Here is a 21228-nt window from a genome sequence, read left to right on the forward strand (position 1 = left end):
TACTTCACCATAAGCTTTGTTTTATAATATTACTTGCAAGCAGGCATCTGATCTACCAATGAAATAAGACCATTTGCAGCAACATGGATGGACCTAGAAATTATCATACTGAGTGAAATAAGTCAGACATAGAAAGACGAATATAGGGAGTGTCCATCTTGGCTCAGCAGAAACAAATCTGACTAGTATCCATGAAGATGCAGGTTCGATCACTGACCTCGCTCAGTGGGTTGGGGATCCAGCGTTGCCATGAGCTGTGGTGTAGATCACAGATGTGGCTTGGATCTGGCATTGCTGTGGCTGTGGTAGGTGGCTACAGCTCTGATTTGACCCCTAGGCTGGGAACCTCCATATGCTGTGGGTGTGGCCTTAAAAAAAAAGACAAATGTCTTATGAGATCGCTAATATTGGAATCCAATAAAAAATGATACAGAAGAACTTATAAAATAGAAAGAGACTCAAAGATTTTGAAACCAAACTCATGGTTACCAACGGGAAAACATGGTGGGGGGAGAGATAAATTAGGGGGTTGTTATTGATATATACTCACTACTATATATAAAATGGGTAAAAAAGGACATACTGTACAGCACAGGGAACTCTACTCAATACTGTGTAACAACCTATATGGGAAAAGAATCTGAAAAGTAATGGATATACATATATGTGTAACTGATTTACTTTGCTGTACACCTGAAACTAACACAACTTTGTAAGGATACTCCAATATACATCTCTACTCCAAAAATTGTTTTAAAAAATAAAATTAAATAAATACAAAGAAATCAGTGTGAATGCACTGGAGAGTTATCAAGAAAGTCAAGACCTAAAAGGCAGATCTATGAAAGAAGGGTGTCTTATTGAGGCTAGTTGAATATTCATTCATGGTATTCCTCTCAAAGCATTTTCTGACTGATGTGAATGCAGGGCCAAGAAGCTGCAGAGTCAAGGTGAAAGCAGCAGCTAAAGGGGTAAGACACTGAGCACAGTCTCACCATCCTGAGATGTAAGACTTATTCTGAGTTTTCTGTTTGGAACCTGAAAGGATGCATCCTAGTTGTAAGTATATACTGGAAATAGAAGTCTTCACAAAGGTTGAAACAAGTTTCAAGTAAGCTCAGTCCCAAATGGATTGAGGTAATTGGCTCCTTCTTTTATTGTCTGATAGCAACAAAAGTAAATACTTTCTGGGGAAAATGACAATCTGAGTGTAAGACTTGTTTTGTGCTAATTTGGTTAAGTTGGAAACATTTCTCCAAATCTCCTTCCCCATCTAGCTCTGGGTTAGAGTTGGCCAAAAATGAATAAATGGAAGATTTGAAAGGCAAAACCTAAGCAGTAGCCATTACAGTCTAAAGGATTTTTTCATGGTCAAAAGTGGTTATTAACAGATATAAAGGTACCCAGTGGGTTCCAGCATGCTTACTCCCTTCTGGGAGTGTGGGTTCAAAATACACAAAATTGTAAAGCACAAATAGCACAACACCAGAAACAATGGGATGTATTCAGATGAATTTACAGTATCTCGTGGTCTTCATATTTTGCAGTAAATTATAAAGGTACCAATTTATATAAGACAAGAATGTATGCCTTGATTTCAGGGATAATCACTAAAATGCTATAAAATAATGTCTACAAAATTAGCAGGAAGAGAATAAAATAATAAAAGTTGTGAATTTTAAAATTCAAGAAAGGAAAGTAACATAGAAGAGAAACGATGTCTAGAAAATAAACAGTAAACCCAAATGTATAAGCAACAAAACATAAAAGAAATGAATTGAGAACTCCAATTAATACAGTAGAAATTGGCTCAACTTTGTAAATCAACTAAACTTTAATTTAAAAAATAAAGTATAAAAAAGAAAAATGCTCAACATAAAAAAAAAAAAATCTCCAAATTAAAAGACAAAAACTGGAGTCCTGTTGTGGCCCAGGAGGTTAAGAAACCAAAATAGTGTCTGTGAGGATGCAGGTTAAATCCCTGGCCTTGTTAAAGGTCTGGCATTGCTGCAGTGTAGGTCGCAGATGCAGCAGTGCAGCTACAGCTCTGATTTGATCCCTAGACTGTGAACTTCCATATGCCACAGGTGCAGCCATAAACAGAAAAAAACAACAAAACAACAACAACAAAAAAAAACCCCGCTGTAAGCTGAACAGAAAAACAAAACCCACTGTACACTTTTAAAAAGAGACAAGCTTTAAATATAAGGACAGGGAAAGGATAAAAGTAATAGGATAAAAAAATACATGCAAATGCTACTTGAAAGAAAGAAAGCAGGGGGAGGGGGCAAAAGAGATAAAGGGGGTGAAGAGGTAAAAACTTCCATTTATACAATAAATAAGCCATGGGAATACACAGCACAAGGAGTATAGTCAATAATATTGCAATAATTTTGTATGGAACAGATGTTACTAGACTTATTATGGTGATTGTTTTATAATGTATGCAAATAACATTATTATGCAGTAATCTGAAACTAACATTGTATTGCTCAGAAAACAAGTAAATAAAGAAGTAAAGGTGTGTGCACCTATGTATTTCTATCAGACAGTGAAAACTTAAAAACTATGTGGTAGGATGAATAATGGCTCCCCTCCCCTCCAAGATGTCCACAGCCAATCCAAGGAATCCATGAATGTTAGTTTATATGGCAAAAAGGATTCTGAAGATGTCAAGTTGTGGATCCCGACATGAGGAGATTATCATGGATTGTCCAGATGGGCCTGATTTAATTACAGGGCTCCTTGTAAAAGGGATGCAAGAAGAGTCAAATAGGAGGCAATGTAAAAATAGCAGCAGAGGGACAGATAGAAAGATTTTAGATTATGCTATGTTGCTGGCTTTGAAGATGGAAGTGAACCACACGGCAAAGAATGTAGGCAGACTCTGGAACTTGGAGAGGGAAGGGAAAAAGATTCCCCCCTGGAGCCTCCAGAAGGAAGAACATCTCTCCAGGGGACCCATTTTAGACTTCTAATCTCTGGAACTGCAAGACAATGAATTTATATTGTTTAAAGACATTAAATTTGTGGTAATTTGTTACAGCAGCAATAGAAACTAATACAGATGGACTACTATAAAAGAGAAATAACGATTAAGGTGTAAAATTAGATATAATAATTCTAAATTTACATGCCTGTAAAAGCATAGCTTCAATGTAAAAAGCAAAAGTTAACAGATCTAAAAGTATACATAATCAAGTCCAAGATCATAGTGGGAGATTTTAATATATCTCTAGTAGTAATCTTTAGGAGCAGGTAAAAAGTATTAACAAGGATACTTAAATACAATATTTAAATAACACAGTCAATAGACTTTACATGATGATAAATAATTATAGAACCCTAAACAGAAAAACACATTCTTTTCAATGAATATTTACCAAAATAAAACATATGCTGGGTCACAAGGTAACTTAATAAATTTCAAAGTATTTAAAAATGTGCTCTCTAAAATAATATAACATGATATTTTTAAAGATAACTAGAAATTAAGCAACATACTTTTGAATAACCCACAAGTCAAGAAATAGGTGAAAAGAAAAGTCAGAAAATATTCTGAATTGAGGGATAATAAAAATAAAACTTGCAACAGAAGAAATGGTGGGGGAAAAACTGTAATTGTAATGTATACATGTAAGGATAACCTGACCCCCTTGCTGTACAGTGGGAAAATAAAATAAAAAAAAAAGAAAAAAAAATAAAACATACAGGAATTCCCACTATGGCCCAAGGGTATCAACTGCCTCTCTGCAGCAACAGGACACAGGTTCGATCCCTGGCCTGGTGCAGTGGGTTAAAGGATCTGTAGCTGTGGCATAAGCTGCAACTGCAGCTCAGATCTGCTCTCTGGTCCAGGAACTCCATATGCCACAGGGCAGCCAGAAGAAAATAAAAAAGTTAAATTAAATTAAATTAAATTAAATTAAACATACAAAAACTCAAAGGATGTAGCTAAAACCATATACAAAGGGAATAAAACATTTTTAGTCTTAAATACATATATGTTCTAGAAAAGAAGACAGTCTAAAAGAAATTATGTAAACTTTTTTCTCAAGAAGGTTAAAAAGAAAAAAACCCAGCAAACTAGACCCAAGGAAGTACAATGAAGGAAGCAATAAATATAAAAGCAGAAATCAATGAATATAAACAGAAAAAAATAGAATACAATAGGAAAAAAATCAGCAAGTCCAAAGGTTAGTTCTTTGAGAACATTAATAGTATTGATTAACTCCTAGAAGGTCTGAACAATGAAAAAGAGGGAACACACAAATAACAATATCAGGAATTAAAATTGGCATATCACTATGGATATCCATACATTAGTAATATAAGAGGATAAAATGAAAGTCAAATTTTACCAATGGATTTGAAATTGTAAATGAAATGGACAAATTCCTCTAAAAATCAATTTACCAAAATTGACATAAAAAATAAAAAGAATCAGTGGAACAGAACAGAGAACCTAGAAATAAAGCCACACATATATGATCAAGTAATATATGACACAGGAACCAAGAGTAAACAATGGAGAAAGAGAAGTCTCTTCAATAAACAGTGTTTGGATAAAGACTTAACAAAAGAACTGAAACCATAAAACTCCTAGAAGAAAACATAGACAGTAAGCTTCTTAACAAAGGTCTTGGTGATGAATTTTTTAATCTTACACCAAAAGCAGAAGCAACAAAAGCAAAAATATACTAGTAGGGCTACATCAAACTAAAAGCTTTTTCATAGCAAAGGAAACTATCAGCAGGTGGTTTTCATCAACAAAATGAAAAGACAACTGCCAAATGGGAGAAAGCTGCAAATCATATATCTGTATCTGATAAGGAGTTAATAATCAAAGTTTATAAATAACTCATAAAATTCAATATCAAAAAAACAAACAATCCAATTAAAAAGGGGGCAGAAGAAATGAATAGACACTTTCCCAAAGACATATAGATTGCTAACAGGTACATAAAAAGATGTTCAACATCACTAATCACCAGGGAAATGCAAATCAAATCACAATGAGATATCACCTCACACTTGTCATAATGGCTATTGCCAAAAAGAGAAGAAATAACAAATGTGGGCAATGATGCTGAAAAAAGAGAACTCTTGTGCACTGTTGGTAGGAATGTAGTGGTATGGTCACTACAGAAAGTAGTATGGCATTTTATCAAAAAATTAAAAATAGAACTACCATCAATTCCACTTCTAGGTATTTATCTGAAGAAGACAGAAAAGAAACAAACTCATGGACATGGAAAACAGACTCGTGGTTGCCAAGGAGGAGGGGGAGGGAGTGGGATGGACTGGGAGTTTTGGGTTAGTAGATGCAAACTTTTGCCTTTGGAGTGGACAAGCAATGAGATCCTCCTGTATGGCGCAGGGAACTATATACAATCACCTGTGATGAGACATTACAGAGGATACTGTGAAAAAAAGAATGTATATAAATGCATAACTAGGTCACTTTGCTGTAGTTGCAGAAATTAACAGAACATTGTAAGTCAACTGTAATCAAAAACTTTTTCATTAAAAAAGAAAAAAAATGAGAAGATTTTTTTTTAAAGAAAGGTTTATGCACCTCATGTTCATTGCAGCCTTATTTATAATAGCCAAGATATGGAAAACAACCTAATTATATATATATATAGAAAGAATATTATTCATCCATAAAACAAATGAAATCTTGCCATTTGAGACATGTGTGGGCCTCAAGAGCATCATGCTAGGTGAAATAAATCAGACAGAGAATGAAAAATACCATATGATCTCACTTACATGTGACAAAAACAAAACAAACAAAAAATAAGCTCATAGATACACAGGGCAGATTGGTGGTTGCCAGAGGTGGAGTGTAGAGTATGGCAGAAATGGATGAAGGGGGTCAAAAGGTACAAATATCCAGTTCTAAAATACATATTATGAAATGTACATAATATGGTGACTATAGTTAATAACACGGTAGTGCATATTTTAAAGTTGCTGAGAAACTAGATCTTAAAAATTCTTGCTACAAGAAAAAAATTTTTTAACTATATAAGGTGACGTTAACTAGACTTAACTGTGGTGATCATTTAACAATGTATACTAACATTGAATCATTATGTTGTACACCAGAAATAGTGTTACATGTCAATTATACCTCCATTCAAAAGAAAAACAAAATAGAATTGTGAGTAATTATTTATTAAAATTTTAATCTGTGATTTCATTTTTTAATTAAATTTTATTGGAGTATAGTTGATTTACAATGCTGTATTAGTTTCAGGTATAACAGCAAAGTGAATAAGTCATACATATAAATATTTCCATTATTTTTCCAATATAGGTTATTACAAACTATTGAATAGATTTTCATGTGCTATACATAAAGTCCAATATTTACCCTATGACCTACCATTTTCACTCCTAGTCATATATCCAATAGAAATGTGAACATGTGTTCACCAAAACCTAAATACACTCTAGACATTCTTGTGTGGAAGTGCTAATTTTTTGTTTGTTTGTTTTTTGTTTTAATAGCTGCACCTATAGCATATGGAAGTTCCTGAGCTAGGGGTCAAATTGGAGCTGCAGCTGCCAGCTTATGCCACAGCCACAGCAATTGCCAGATCCAAGCTGCATCTGTGACCTACACCACAGCTCACAGGAACACCAGATCCTTAACCCACTGAGTGCAGCAGGGATAGAACCTACATCTTCATGGACACTATGTTGGGTTTTTAACCCACTGAGCCACAGTGGAACTCCAGAAGTGCTATTTTCAATAGCTCAGAACTGGAAAAATCCAAATGTTCATCAACTATCTACATATTAAACAAATTGATGTATTCAAATAATAGAACACTATAGCAATGATAATGAATAAACTATAGCTATATGGAACATGAATCTCACAAAAATGATGGTGAGTGAAAGAAGCCAAACATAAAACAGTATATATACACTCTGTTTCTATATATATATATATATACATAAAACAGTATATATACACTCTGTGTCTATATATATATAGTTCAAAACTAGGTGTTATATGGCATTAACAAAAACAGAACAGTGGTCATCTTCAAAAAGAAGAGTAAGGTTAGTGAGAGAGAATGGTCATGGCAAGACCTTCTCATTGGTAGTAATGATCTACTTCCTGACCTGGGTGATTGTTAGCAGTTGAGCTCACTGTGAAAATGCATCTTGCTATTCATTAGTATGGTGTGCATGTATGTTTTAATTCACTAAAAGTTTATTTAAAATAACTCAGAATATATTCCTTCCTTCTTACTTCCTGTGACTTTTGAAGCTTTTGCGTGTGTCCTAACGCCTCATCATTATACAGAACTAACTAGGTTAACAAAATGTTGCTTCATTTAACTTAACATTAAAATGAATGAGTTCAGAAGTCAGTTGCATTTCTGTATACCAGCAATGAAACATTAGAAAAGGAATACAAAAATACGATACCTTTTAAAATTGTACCTCACAAAATCAAATACCTTGGAATACACCTGACCAAAGAGGTAAAGGACCTATATGCCGAGAACTATAAAACTTTAATCAAAGAAATCAAAGAAGATGTAAAGAAATGGAAAGATATTCCATGTTCCTGGATTGGGAAAATCAATATTGTGAAAATGGCCATACTACCCAAAGCAATCTACAGATTCAATGCAATCCCTATCAAATTACCCATGACATTTTTCACAGAACTAGAACAAACAATCCAAACACTTATATGGAACAACAAAAGACCCAGAATCGCCAAAGCAATCCTGAGAAACAAAAACCAAGCAGGAGGCATAACTCTCCCAGACTTCAAGAAATACTACAAAGCCACAGTCATCAAAACAGTGTGGTACTGGTATCAAAACAGACAGACAGACCAATGGAACAGAATAGAGAATCCGGAAATTAACCCTGACACCTATGGTCAATTAATCTTTGACAAGGGAGGCAAGAACATAAAATGGGAAAAGGAAAGTCTATTCAGCAAGCATTGCTGGGAAACCTGGACAGCTGCATGCAAAGCAATGAAACTAGAACACACCCTTACACCATGCACAAAAATAAACTCCAAATGGCTGAAAGACTTAAATATACGACAGGACACCATCAAACTCCTAGAAGAAAACATAGGCAAAACACTCTCTGACATCAACATCATGAATATTTTCTCAGGTCAGTCTCCCAAAGCAATAGAAATTAGAGCAAAAATAAACCCATGGGACCTCATCAAACTGAAAAGCTTTTGCACAGCAAAGGAAACCAAAAAGAAAACAAAAAGACAACTTTCAGAATGGGAGAAAATAGTTTCAAATGATGCAACTGACAAGGGCTTAATCTCTAGAATATATAAGCAACTTATACAACTCAACAGCAAAAAAACCAATCAATCAATGGAAAAATAGGCAAAAGACCTGAATAGACATTTCTCCAAGGAAGATATACAGATGGCCAACAAACACATGAAAAAATGCTCAACATCGCTGATTATAAGAGAAATGCAAATCAAAACTACCATGAGATACCACCTCACACCAGTCAGAATGGCCATCATTAATAAGTCCACAAATAACAAGAGCTGGAGGGGGTGTGGAGAAAAGGGAACCCTCCTGCACTGTTGGTGGGAATGTAAACTGGTACAGCCACTATGGAGAACAGTTTGGAGATACCTTAGAAATCTATACATAGAACTTCCATATGACCCTGCAATCCCACTCTTGGGCATCTATCCGGACAAAGCTCTACTTAAAAGAGACACATGCACCCGCATGTTCATTGCAGCACTATTCACAATAGCCAGGACATGGAAACAACCCAAATGTCCATCAACAGAGGATTGGATTCAGAAGATGTGGTATATATACACAATGGAATACTACTCAGCCATAAAAAAGGATGACATCATGCCATTTGCAGCAACATGGATGGAACTAGAGAATCTCATACTGAGTGAAATGAGCCAGAAAGACAAAGACAAATACCATATGATATCACTTATAACTGGAATCTAATATCCAGCACAAATGAACATCTCCTCAGAAAAGAAAATCATGGACTTGGAGATGAGACTTGTGGTTGCCTGATGGGAGGGGGAGGGAGTGGGAGGGATCGGGAGCTTGGGCTTATCAGACACAACTTAGAATAGATTTACAAGGAGATCCCGCTGAATAGCATTGAGAACTATGTCTAGATACTCATGTTGCAACAGAAGAAATGGTGGGGGAAAAACTGTAATTGTAATGTATACATGTAAGGATAACCTGACCCCCTTGCTGTACAGTGGGAAAATAAAATTAAAAAAAAAATGAATGAGTTATGAGTTCCTGTAGTGGCGCAGCAGAAATGAAACCGACTTGGAACCATGAGGTTGCAGGTTTGATCCCTGGCCTCGCTCAGTGGGTTAAGGATCCGGCCTTGCCATGAGGTGTGGTGCAGGTCGCAGACACAGCTTGGATCTGGCATTGCAGTGGCTCTGGTGTAGGCCAGCAGCAACAGCTCTGAATAGACCCCTACCCTGGAAACCTCCCCATGCTGTGGGAGTGGCCCTAAAAAGACAAATAAATAAATTAATTTAATTAAATTAAGGAGTTAATCTTTAGATGACTTCAGATGTCCATCTCATTTCTAATCTTTTATGATTCTATAACTAGGGGAAAGATTTAGCCACGTTCTGATTCTCAAATTAAATTTTTTTTTGTTCCCTCAAGCTATTCAGTTGAGGACAGAATTAAATGATGGTAATTGCCTAGAATATAAACACCACTTAAAGAATCAGCTTTGTTTTTAAGAAAACTCTTCAAGCAGAGTTAGTTGTTGATGTTTTGCCTTTAAAACTCTTTTAATATCTTGCTTCTACTACAGCTCTTAGCAGACCACATTAAAAGTGTTTATTTCTCTATCTTCCTTAGTATCCTACATATTTCTTAAGGGCAGGTATTCCCTCCCTCCTTCCTTTTATTCACTCAAAAATATTGTGATAGACCTACTATGTGTCAGGCTTTATGCTAGGTATTAGGGATATAATAAAAAAGAAAAAAAATGGATATAGTGTCTGTGTTCTTAAAACCAAGGTATAGTAGGAGTAGCACCTGATACTCAAGTAATCATACTCAAAAAATTCCGCTGCAATAATTACAACTAAAGAAAGATATATGTATCTTACAGAATGTACATGGTTCTTTAGAGTTTACCAATCCAAGAAGGTTTGATATGGTGTTTGTATGTACATGAGGTGGGGAGAGGCAAAGAAGATTTTTCTGAAGAAATAATACTTGAGCTGAGCTTACTTGAGAGAAAAATAAACACTATGATGAAAGAAAGAAAGCATAGAGCCTCAAAGAATGTCATAAACAAAGTCTGGAATGAATATGTGGATACCTATTTGAGAAAAGGCCAGAAAGCTAGGTAAGATGCCAATGAGATTGTTCCTTAAGTGTTTCCTTTTCCTCAAGCAAGGCTAACTCCTTCCTGACATTCAGATTTCAGCTGAAATGTCACCCCTCCAAGAAAGGTCTTTCCTAACCTCCAGACTTAAAATTTAGTCACTGAATTTAAACCACCTCCAAGTTTATCCCCTTTCTTTTGGGCAGACTTGGTACTTGAAGGGAGACAGATTACATCCCCAGGGGATGAATCCAGTGGTCTAAGGCAGATAAAGAGGTCTCAATCCATCACCATGATTGGTTTAAGCATAGATATGTAACACAATTCCAGCCAATGAAACATGAAGGAAACTTACTCTGGGAAAATTTCCCTCACTTATGCAAAAGGAAAAAAAGAAAATATGCATACACATCTCTTCTTTTTATCTCTTTGTTATTGGACATAGGCATGAATGTGATGCTAGAATAGTTGCAGCCACTTTGTGACTATAAGGGAAAGAGGGACAGAAACTGGGGTTCTTGATGGTGTCTTTGACTACTGCCTTAACCAGCCAGAACTACTCTACTTCCAGACTCCTCATTATTTAAATTAATCTTAACTAACTGCAGCTGTTACTTCCAGCAAAAAGCTTTCATTTCTAGTCATTTTATCACATTATTGTAGTTTAATTCTCTGAATAGTATCATTCGATTTTCAAGTAATTTCCCCACAAAATACATGAGCCAAATAATGCAAGGACTTCGACTATATTGTTCACCAGTGTGTTTAAAGTGTTTAGAATAGTGTCAAGCACACAATAGATGCTCAGTAAATATCTTTTGAAGGAATACATGAGAAAACTGAAGAGTTTTAAGTATCTGAATTGTGTATAAGAAACAAACCAACACTGTTTCTATTGTTTTTTACACTAATTATGCTACGTTAAAACTTTTTTAAGTTTAGTATGGCAAGACTGAAAGGAGGTTGGAGACAAGACCAACCCTCAGGTTTACTGAAATAGTTTTGTGGCAGATTTAAAATATGACCATAGGTTTTTGACACTCCTCTCATTGACAGCTATAGTCTATGCCTCCAGTCTTTGAATCTAGATGTGACTACTTGACTAATGGAATACTCAAGAAGTAACAATGTGCCAATTTTAAGACCAGGACACTTAAAAAACTGGCAACTTCCACTTCCTATCTCTTTTAATGCTTGCTCTTGGTACCCAGTCATCATTTCATAAGAAAGACAAGCAGTCTGTGGAGAGATCCATGTGGAGATGAATGAGACCCCTAGTCCTCAATCCCAGAAAACACTATGCCAGCTCCAACTTAGTGGCCATGTGAGTCAGCCACATTAGAAGTAGATCCACTAGCCCCCAGGTTAAGTTGGTATCAGCCAACTGGAGCAGAGATGAGCCTTCCCTGCCAAACAATGAACAAACTGAAAATCTGTGAGCTAAATAATAATTGCTGTAAACAGCTAGATTTGGGAGTGGTTTTACTATGGATAATTATAACAGCCTTCAACAGAAAAGGGCAGGAAGATGTTTAGAGAAGAGCAGCCTAAATTTTTTACAAAAAGGAAACAATGGTAGTTAAAACCATAGTAGTGAAGGACTGAGAAATGAAAGAGTGAATGAATTATAAATTTTATCATGTGGTGAAAGTTAATAGTTAAGCACTTTGAGATTGTTGGAGCAATGGTACCACCAAGGAATATATCTGACATGTGATGTTTAACTTTATGTGTCAACTTTGCTGGGCCATAGTACCCAGATATTAGGTCAAACATTATTCTAGACGTTTCTATGAAGGTATTTCTTTTACATGAAGCTGCTGTTTAAATCAGTAGACATTGAGTAAAACAGCCTACCCTCTATAATGTGGGTGAGAGTCATCCAATCAGTTATCTCTGATCTTCAGCTGCCTCCTTAGTGCAAAAGGGATTCTGCCAGTAGACTGCCTTCAGATTTAAACTGCAGCCTCCTTAGAGCAAAGGGATTCTGCCAGTAGACTGCCTTTGGATTTAAACTGCGGCTCTTCCCTGGATTTCCAGCCTGCCAGCCTACCCTTCAGATTTTGGACCTGCCAGACTCTACATTGTGAGAGGCAGTTACTTTAAATAAGCCAGTCTCTTTGAATATCTCTCCTCTCCAACTCAACACACACACACACACACACACACACACACACACACACACACACACACATTCCATCCTGTTTTCTGGAAACCCCTATCATACGCTGCTTCATCTTTACGTACACCTTGTAATTATCAAAGATTATTCATATGTATTTTCTTATTGGATACCCACAATCTTGAAAAGTAGCAGACTGAAAATTTCAAGGATGTTGAAGCTGGAAAAGAATAAAGAATTATTCCAATATCACAAGGCTGCTAAGTGGTGGAGCTTGGGCTAGAATTCATTATCATCTGATTGTTGGTACAGATTACTGGGGCTATATCATCCTGCCTGCTATATTAACATTCTTTCTTTTTTGAAATTTTATTTTATTTTTCACAGAATAAAAAACATATATTTAAACACAATTACATTCACACAGATTATTATATCATGGATCATAAGAAAGAGATTAAGTGACTCCCTCTGGAGAAGCGGAATGGAAAATATGCTGAGACAAATAGGAAATTTATTCTATACTTTATCCCATTTTGTATGGCTTTCATTTTACTCTTTAGCATTATCTATTACATTTCAATTTTTCCTTAAAAATTAGCATTATATTAAAATTGTGTATATTATGCAACTAAAATTTATAAAGGAGAAAGCTTTATATACCATTAAATATTTTATATAGCATAATAAAAAGAATAACTTAACTGGTAAGAATAACAAAAATAATATACCCTCTGAAAATAAGTAAAATATAAAATACATAAATTGGTTAGAAAACAGTGTAACTATATAAATATGTCCTCACAATTTGTTACATCTCATTGATTCTTCAATATTGGCATTACACCATTCTAGGTGATGTGATAAACAAGACATTATAGACCTTACATTGTACCATGGAGAGAAATGGTTATTAATAATACAATTGTAGAACTGTATTATTTAATTGTACAGTTGCATTATTTCATTATAGTTATCATAAATTCTTTGATGGAGAGGAAATCAAAATCAGATGTAAGAAGACTTCAGCATTCCAAGAATGATGTCAAATGACCCCCTTCATGGTGGATTATGCACTTATTTACTACGAGATATGTTTCTTCTTCAGAGATTCCTTGTTTGTGTATCAATCGTAGATTTTTGGTTTGCAGTTATTCTGAAGTTTTGATATAACAGTCTATATGCATATGACATTGTTTTAAGTTGTTCTCTTAGTTGCAAGTTCATCTCCAGTGTCCTGCATTTGTACCCACCTCTTCTCATGATTTCTGATTTTGGTGGTATAATTGTGCATGGACGATTTCGTATCTTTACTGGTGAGCCTTGTCATATGCGGCATTTTTGTTTCTGATTGAGGCCTTTTCTTTTCTGCCTAGAGAAGTTCCTCTAGTATTTGTTGCAAGGCTGGTTTGGTGTTGCTGAATTCTCTCAGCTTTTGCTTATCTGTGAAGGTTTTGATTTCTCCTTCAAATCTGAACGGAGAGCCTTGCTGGGTAGAGTAGTCTTGGTTGGAGGTTTTTTCCTTTCATCACGTTAAGTATATGGTGCCACTCCCTTCTGGCCTGCAGAGTTTCTGCTGAAAAATCTGCCGATAACCTTATCGGGGTTCCCTTGTATGTTACTTGTTTCTTTTCCCTGGCTGCTTTCAAGATTTTCTCTTTGTCTTTAATTTTGGTCAGTTTGATTAGTATGTGTCTCGGTGTATTCCTCCTTGGGTTTATTTTACATGGTACTCGTTGTGCTTCCTGGATTTGAGTGAGTGGTTCCTTCCCCATGTTAGGGAAGTTTTCGGCTATTATCTCTTGGAATATGTTTTCCGTCCCCTTCTCTCTCTCTTCTCCTTCTGCCACCCCTATAGTACGGATGTTGGAGCGTTTCACGTTGTCCCAGAGTTCTCTGAGACTCTCTTCATTTGTTTTCAGTCTTTTTTCTCTTTTCTGTTCTGCATCCGTAATTTCCACGCATCTGTCCTCCACCTCGCTTGTTTGTTCTTCTGCCTCCTGTATGCTGCTGTTCGCTGCTTCTAGTGAAGTTTTTATTTCAGTTATTGTGTTTTGCATCTCTTCTTGTTTAAGTTTTATACCTTGCATCTCTTTGGTCAGTGTTTCCTGTAAGTTATCCATCTTTGCCTCCAGTTTATTCCCAATGTCTTGCATCATCTTCAGCATCAACAGTCTAAAGCCTGGAGGCTGAGAATCTCCTCCTCTCTTAGCTGTTTTCCTGGAGGCTGAGAATCTCCTCCTCGCTTAGCTGTTTTTCTGGGGTTTTTCCTTTCTCCCTCATCTGAGGCATAGTCCTCTGTCTTTTCATTTTTATAGGTTTTTGGTGTGGTGACCTTTTGACAGATAATAGAGTTGTAGCCTCTCTCACTTCTGGTGTCTGCCCCCCTTGTGGCTGAAGTCAGTATGGGGGCTTGCTGTAGGCTTCCTGATGGGAGGGGCTGATGCCTGCCCCCTGGTAGGTGGAGCTGATTCTAATCCCTCTGGTGGGTGGGGCTTAGTCTCTGTTTGGGTTAGAGGCAGCTGTGTGCCTCAGGGGTCTTTAGGGAGCCTGTTTACTGAGGGGTGGGGCTGTGATCCCACCAGGATTGTTGTTTGCCCTGGGGCTTCTCAGCACTGACTGACGGGTGGGGCCAGATTTTCCCAAAATGACCACCTCCAGAGAAAGGCAGCTGCTGAATATTCCTGAGAGCTTTGCTTTCAGTGTCCTTCCCTCACAACAAGCCACATTCATCCCTGTTTTCCCAGGATGTCCTCCAAGAACTGCAGTCAGGTTTGACCCAGATTCCTATGGAGACCTCGCTCTGCCCTGGGATCCAGTGCACGTGAAAGTCTGTGTGCGCCTTTTAAGAATGGGGTCTCTGTTTCCCCCAGTCCTTTGGAGCTCCTGCACACAAGCCCCACTGGCCTTCAATGCCAAATGCTCCAGGGCCTCTTTCTCCCACTGCCAGATCCCCGTTTGATGTGGGGCTCAGAACTCTCACTCTAGTAGGTGAGTCTCTGTGAACCAGTTAATTTTCAGTCTGTGGAGCTTCCCACAGGGGAGGAGTGGGGTTGTTTATATCACGAAATCACCCCTCCTACCTCTTGATGTGGCCTCCTCTTGTTCTTCTGGAGTAGGGTACCTGTTTTAAGGTTTCCAGTCCATTTGGGTGGAGATTGCTCAGCCTTTAGTTGTGAATTTTGTTGTTTTTAGGAATGAAGTTGAGCTCCAGTCCTTCTATTCCGCCATCTTTGCTATATTAACTTTCGCACATTCTCATGCAACCTAAGCCCATATTCTGATGAATGGATAAACTTTGAGTACATTATGCTAAGTGGAATAAGCCAGTCACAAAGGACAAATACTGTTTAATTACACTTATATGAGGTACTTAAAGTCATCAAATTCTTAGAGACAGAAAGTAGAATGGTGGTTGCCAGGGGCCAGGAGGAGTGGAGAATGACATGTTATTGTTTCACAGCTACAGAGTTTCAGTTCTGCAAGATGAAAAATGTTCTGGAGATGGATGGTGGTAAGGGTTGCACAGCAATGTGAATATCTTAATGTAATTGTTTTCTGTCTTCCCCACTAGAATGTAGTCTCTATTAGGATGGGCTGTATTAATTAACTGTACCCTTACAATGATTAAAGTGATAAATTTTATGTTATGTATATTTACCACAATTAAAAATTTTAAAACATTTTAAATGAATACCAAAACTTTCAAAACAAACACCAAAAAAATCCAAAAATCCCATCTAGCTTTTAATATAAAAGCTTAAATTGCATTTTCAGAGTGATTTTTCAATACCACCTTGACTTAGGAAATTTTTAACCTCTCACTATTCTCCAATACTCTGGGAACTTTTGAAATAATTTGTTTCTTTTCTGGATGTTCTCATTCATTCATTTATCTAATCAGGCAGTCTATCAGTCAATAAATATTATTGTCTATTCTGTGCCAGGAACTGAGGAAACTGCAATGAATGAAGCAGATGCAGTCCTTGTCTTAATGTAAATTACGTTCTAGTAGGTAAGACAGAAAACAGTCCTAACAGTTAAGTGTAATGGAGAAGTAAGGGGAGGAAGAGAAGAAGGAAATGAAGAGGAGGAGGGACGACGAAGAAAAATAACAAAGCAGGATAAAGAATAGGACTTAATGGAGAGGAAAGGATTATTTTAGATTAGTATTCATGCCTTCCCCTATTTCATGGTCAAAGGATACCTACAATTCAAAAGCAAAAGGCTGAAGACTGAAAATAGTAGGTTTAGAGACAGAACTGTGAGCCTCAGGGTTACATCCTTCTGAGAAGAAGCATTTACAAGAATTATGCTTGACTCTTCATAAATCTAATTCCATAGTAAGAGTGTTTGCATAAACACATGAAAAGCTTATTAACAAAACTTCTAACATTATGAGAATTTTGCTTCACTTTAACCAAGAAGCTTAAAAAATAAATATCCATCTTGTGTGTGGGAAAAAGACTTCATGGTTTAAAATAATCTTTAACTTCACATCCCTTGGTTAAAAGCAAACACACATATGTCAACCATAGAGAGCATGATTCCTTCAGAATCAATGGGAAAGCAAGGACATGCATTTTCAATAGTGGACATGAAATTCAATTTGATTCACAATAGTCCATGCAGATTTTTCCCAAGTTATTTTTATATTAAGGCATGCTTAAAAAATTTCAACCCAGATTTAGGTTTAAGTTTCCCAGACTTAGTAAGTAATTGCTATAGTAATGAGTTCTTATGTCTTAATTTGGTCTGCTCCAGATGTTAACATCTAGATTGTTTGTTTTTCATTCTCCACCCCTCTGCATTTCCCTATAAATCAGCACATTTGTAAATGTTCTGAATTTTTTTTATATTGAGGGGAGTGCAAGAGAGAGGGAAGAAGTAGGGTGGGCAAGAACTAGAGTCTCACCTGCTGTGCCAATTTGACTAGATAGTCTGCTGGAATGAAGCTAGCAGAGGGCCATTTTTTACCTTCACAGAAGTTATACTGGCCTTTCTACATTTGAAGGAGGGTGTGGTCCTAAAGAAATGTATTCAGGGATGCTGGTGTGCTTCCTCCAGGGGAGGATACTGTATTGGTGGTCCTCTTTAAGTGGTAAATAAAATCCCTGTGGTAGAGTTGGCTGTGCTGTCCACAACTTAGCTTACTCCCTTCCCCCCATATTTATTGAGCCAGGGAAATGAGTCCCATCCTATAAAATAGCACAACTGAGTAACAGGAAAAACTTGGCCTATACATCCAAGCTAATAAAGTACTGTACTGATAGAATATATTAATAAGAACCTGCACTTTAGACCAGCTGGTGAGCAGCTGGATGGCAGCTGGGAGATCTGAGATTGTTCTCCAACAGATAAGGGAAACCTTGCTCAAGGGCAATGGTTTTCAAATTTTAGTGTGCATGGGAATCAGCTAGAGCAACTGCTAAAAATGCAGATTCCATGGTCACAGGTCTAAGAATTCTGAGCCAGAAGAACTTGGAGAGAACCCAGAAATCTGCCTTTTTAATAAGCAACCTCAGGTGATTCTGATGCAGGTGGTGGGAAAACACATTTTGAGAAGTACTGCTCCTCAGAACTACTAATATCATCATTCGAAATCTTTAGCAGCTGAAAAAGATAAATAGGCTTTCAAACCAATCTTTCTGCTTGGTGTTTGACAGCCAAGTACAATCCACAGCTGGTAAGAGGTTGGATAATGAACACAGATAGGTTTGACCCCTTGGGACAGAATGCTTAAAGTGGTTTGGGGACCTCTGTTTCCCCCTCATCAATAAGGGGGCTGGAAGGCAGCCACAGACTGGGCTTGAAATCCAGCTGGCACAAAAGTTGGAAGACAATCTTCAGTGAGGTCTGGGTTCAATATCTAACTGCTAAAGAGCTTGGCGGTCCGCCTTCTGGTGTGCAGTCAATCTCCAATTGATATGACGCTTTGATAATATATGAGCAGCATGGGTTAAATCCAGAAACTGTGAAGAACTTAAATAAAAGTCCTAAAACCTAAAGTTTGGTCTCCAAATGGCATGGAGTTTGGACAATATTTGAGAATGAATTTAATCCTCAAATGGTAAGAATTTTGGATGTCAGAAATGAGGTCTGGGTTCAATCTCTTGTCATTAAAAGGCTTGGAAGACCAGCTTGGGGGTCTGGTTTCAATCGTCAGATGGTAAAGAGTTCAAATGACAAGAACAGTTTCTAGGTTCAAGTGAAAGCTGACAAACAGCTTGAAATAAACTGCAAGATCTGCGTTCAATCTCAAAATGTTAAGATTTTTAGATAATTGTCATGAGAAATGAGTTCAGCTTGGAGGATTCTAAAAGTCTAGGTGAGGTATCTCGGAATCTGCATCAGATGATTAGAGACAACTTGTGGTCATGATCCATGTGGGGAAAGGATTTAGGTAGTGGCTACTCTTTTCAGATAATGAGAGAGAGGATGCCCAAATACCACTGATCTAGGGCTACATATTAGCCAATGTAGAAAGAAGCTTGAATTCCAGCCACGGGGTAAGAAAATGTGTATGTTAAGTACTAGGTCATTGGCTAATTTTGCAAGAGAATATTGTGGGACTTCTCCATATCCATAACCATGGAGATACAGGCACCAGGCCTGGGAATGTGATTCCTGAAATAATGGAGCTCTTGTGCCAGGACTTTGCTGACAGAATGACTGTTTTATATGGTAAGAGAGCAGATGTCTGAAAAGCATTGAAATCTATGATGTGTATTCCTAAGTGGGATGACAGCTGGCACCACTGCATAAAATCTTGTTCCTACTTTTACAGTTTCACTAATACTCGTCTTTCTGATTATTCCAATTTATCAACAAACAGCAGTTTCTGGAACCTTTTTAAAGCATACTCAAATAGCCAAGAGGCAGACAGCTTTCTAAACACCTAACAATCCATGAGGCTCTTAGACAAAAATGGAACCAGATCCCTTAGGGAAGAAGCAAAAATCAAACCATGACTACCAACTAGTTTTCTTCCGGGAGATCTTTATTCTTTGACCTGACAATTTGAAGTGAATTAAAAAAAAGATGGCTTTATTAGGGGACTGGGTTAGAGCATGGATATATCTGCCAAAACCTTCTGTGCTTCTTGAATCTGACCATGATCTGAAGAATATGCCTTTTAAGGAATAACCAAGGCTTAGACTTCTGGAACATACTGGCATTTAAGACATTACTATTGAATAATTTGTTATTAATAGGTAACATTTACTGAGCACTAATTATTATACGTCAGGTACTGAATGATATATTTTAGGTACTAAGTTATTTAATCCTTAACATAACCCTGCCCTATAAAATAAATCATGTTACTGTCTTCATTTTATAGATAAGGAAACTGAGATACAGATGTTAAGTTACCTAATATTACAGAGGCATCACTGTGTTCACCATACCCCCTTTGCCTAGGCGCAATGGAAGTCTACATTTCCCAGCATCTCTCACAATTAAGATACAACTAGGTGATTAAATTCAGCCAGTGAGGAATGTAGGCAGAAGTGACAGGCATCGCTTTGGGGCCTAGACTTTTAAAGCATCTGGTACAAATCTAAATTTTTTATAATCCTGTCACTTAGAGACCAGTGCTTCATATGATATAATAAGATGGACATGTGCTGCTTCACATCCCTCAATAAGACTTTAAGCAAAAAGAAACTTAATTGTGTTAAAGTATCTCAACAAATCTAAGATGCTACTGACTGTATCATCCACTATTATTTTATATATCACAGAAAGAAAAAAATAATGTTGCCAAATAAACAATGACACTTAGTTAAATATAAGACACACACTTATTTCAGAGAGGTTAATTGTGAAAAAATGACAGAGTTTAGCTTCCTCACTATCAGGACTCAGGAGGCAATATCAAGAGGCTCCAACTAGTTAAGATGGAGAAATATAAGCTTCAAAAGCGATAATAATTGCATTTAATTGAAACACATGAAATATATTTAAGTTCAATAATCCATAGTGATATTTTAAAAACCAACTGGTCCCTGATGACAGGGAGCCAATTAATATCTTGAAAATTGGCAAGTAAGGAAAAATAATCATTTATTTTATCTTTTTTGTTTTAACGTCCAATATATGTGGGAAGTAGATTTTTATAAAAGTATTTCAACCAATAAATTTAAAATAAATGATGGAGTATCACCATCGTGCAACCTCCATGATTTAATGCATTTGGTCACTGAGCATCAATAGCTGCTATCACCATAAAGAAGACAGGCATCATGTTCCTTTTGAAGAAAAACCTCAAAACCAACTATAGATTTGCCCAAAGATTCTATAAAGATCCTGGAACTCTTTCAAGGGATTTATGAGTCCTTACATTTTTAACAATATCTGTGTGAGGCCAGGTTTTCTTCATACACTTCAAATAAAATAACATAATGCAACAAGAGATTGCATGCAAAAACAGATAGGATAATCCAGCTACCTTCCAATTAAGCCATACACTAAAGGAATTCACAAAAAATACAAAACAATGTCACTCTTCTCACAAAACATTTGTTCATTTTGTAAAATACAGTTATTTGTGATTTTTAAACATGTTAGCATGTAAATATTATTATTTTTAAATGAAATATTACATAATTTTTTTAACTTTTTCAGTTTTAATTTCTAATTAGAAAATATTAATAAACGTGACTCACACAGACAAAAGCTTTTGGGGAGGGGGCTCTTCAAATTTTTTAAGAAATAAAGGAATCCTGAAA

At 36.6% G+C, this 21228-nt stretch overlaps 1 protein-coding gene across 3 annotated transcripts in view; it reads right to left on the bottom strand.

The window, feature by feature from the left end:
- The window catches only part of HPSE2 (heparanase 2 (inactive)), a 704554-nt gene that overhangs the window by 327818 nt on the left and 355508 nt on the right, over positions 1-21228 (bottom strand). The window lies entirely within an intron of this gene.

This window comes from Sus scrofa, chromosome 14 (genome assembly GCF_000003025.6).
Source record: "Sus scrofa isolate TJ Tabasco breed Duroc chromosome 14, Sscrofa11.1, whole genome shotgun sequence".
NCBI lineage: Eukaryota > Metazoa > Chordata > Mammalia > Artiodactyla > Suidae > Sus > Sus scrofa.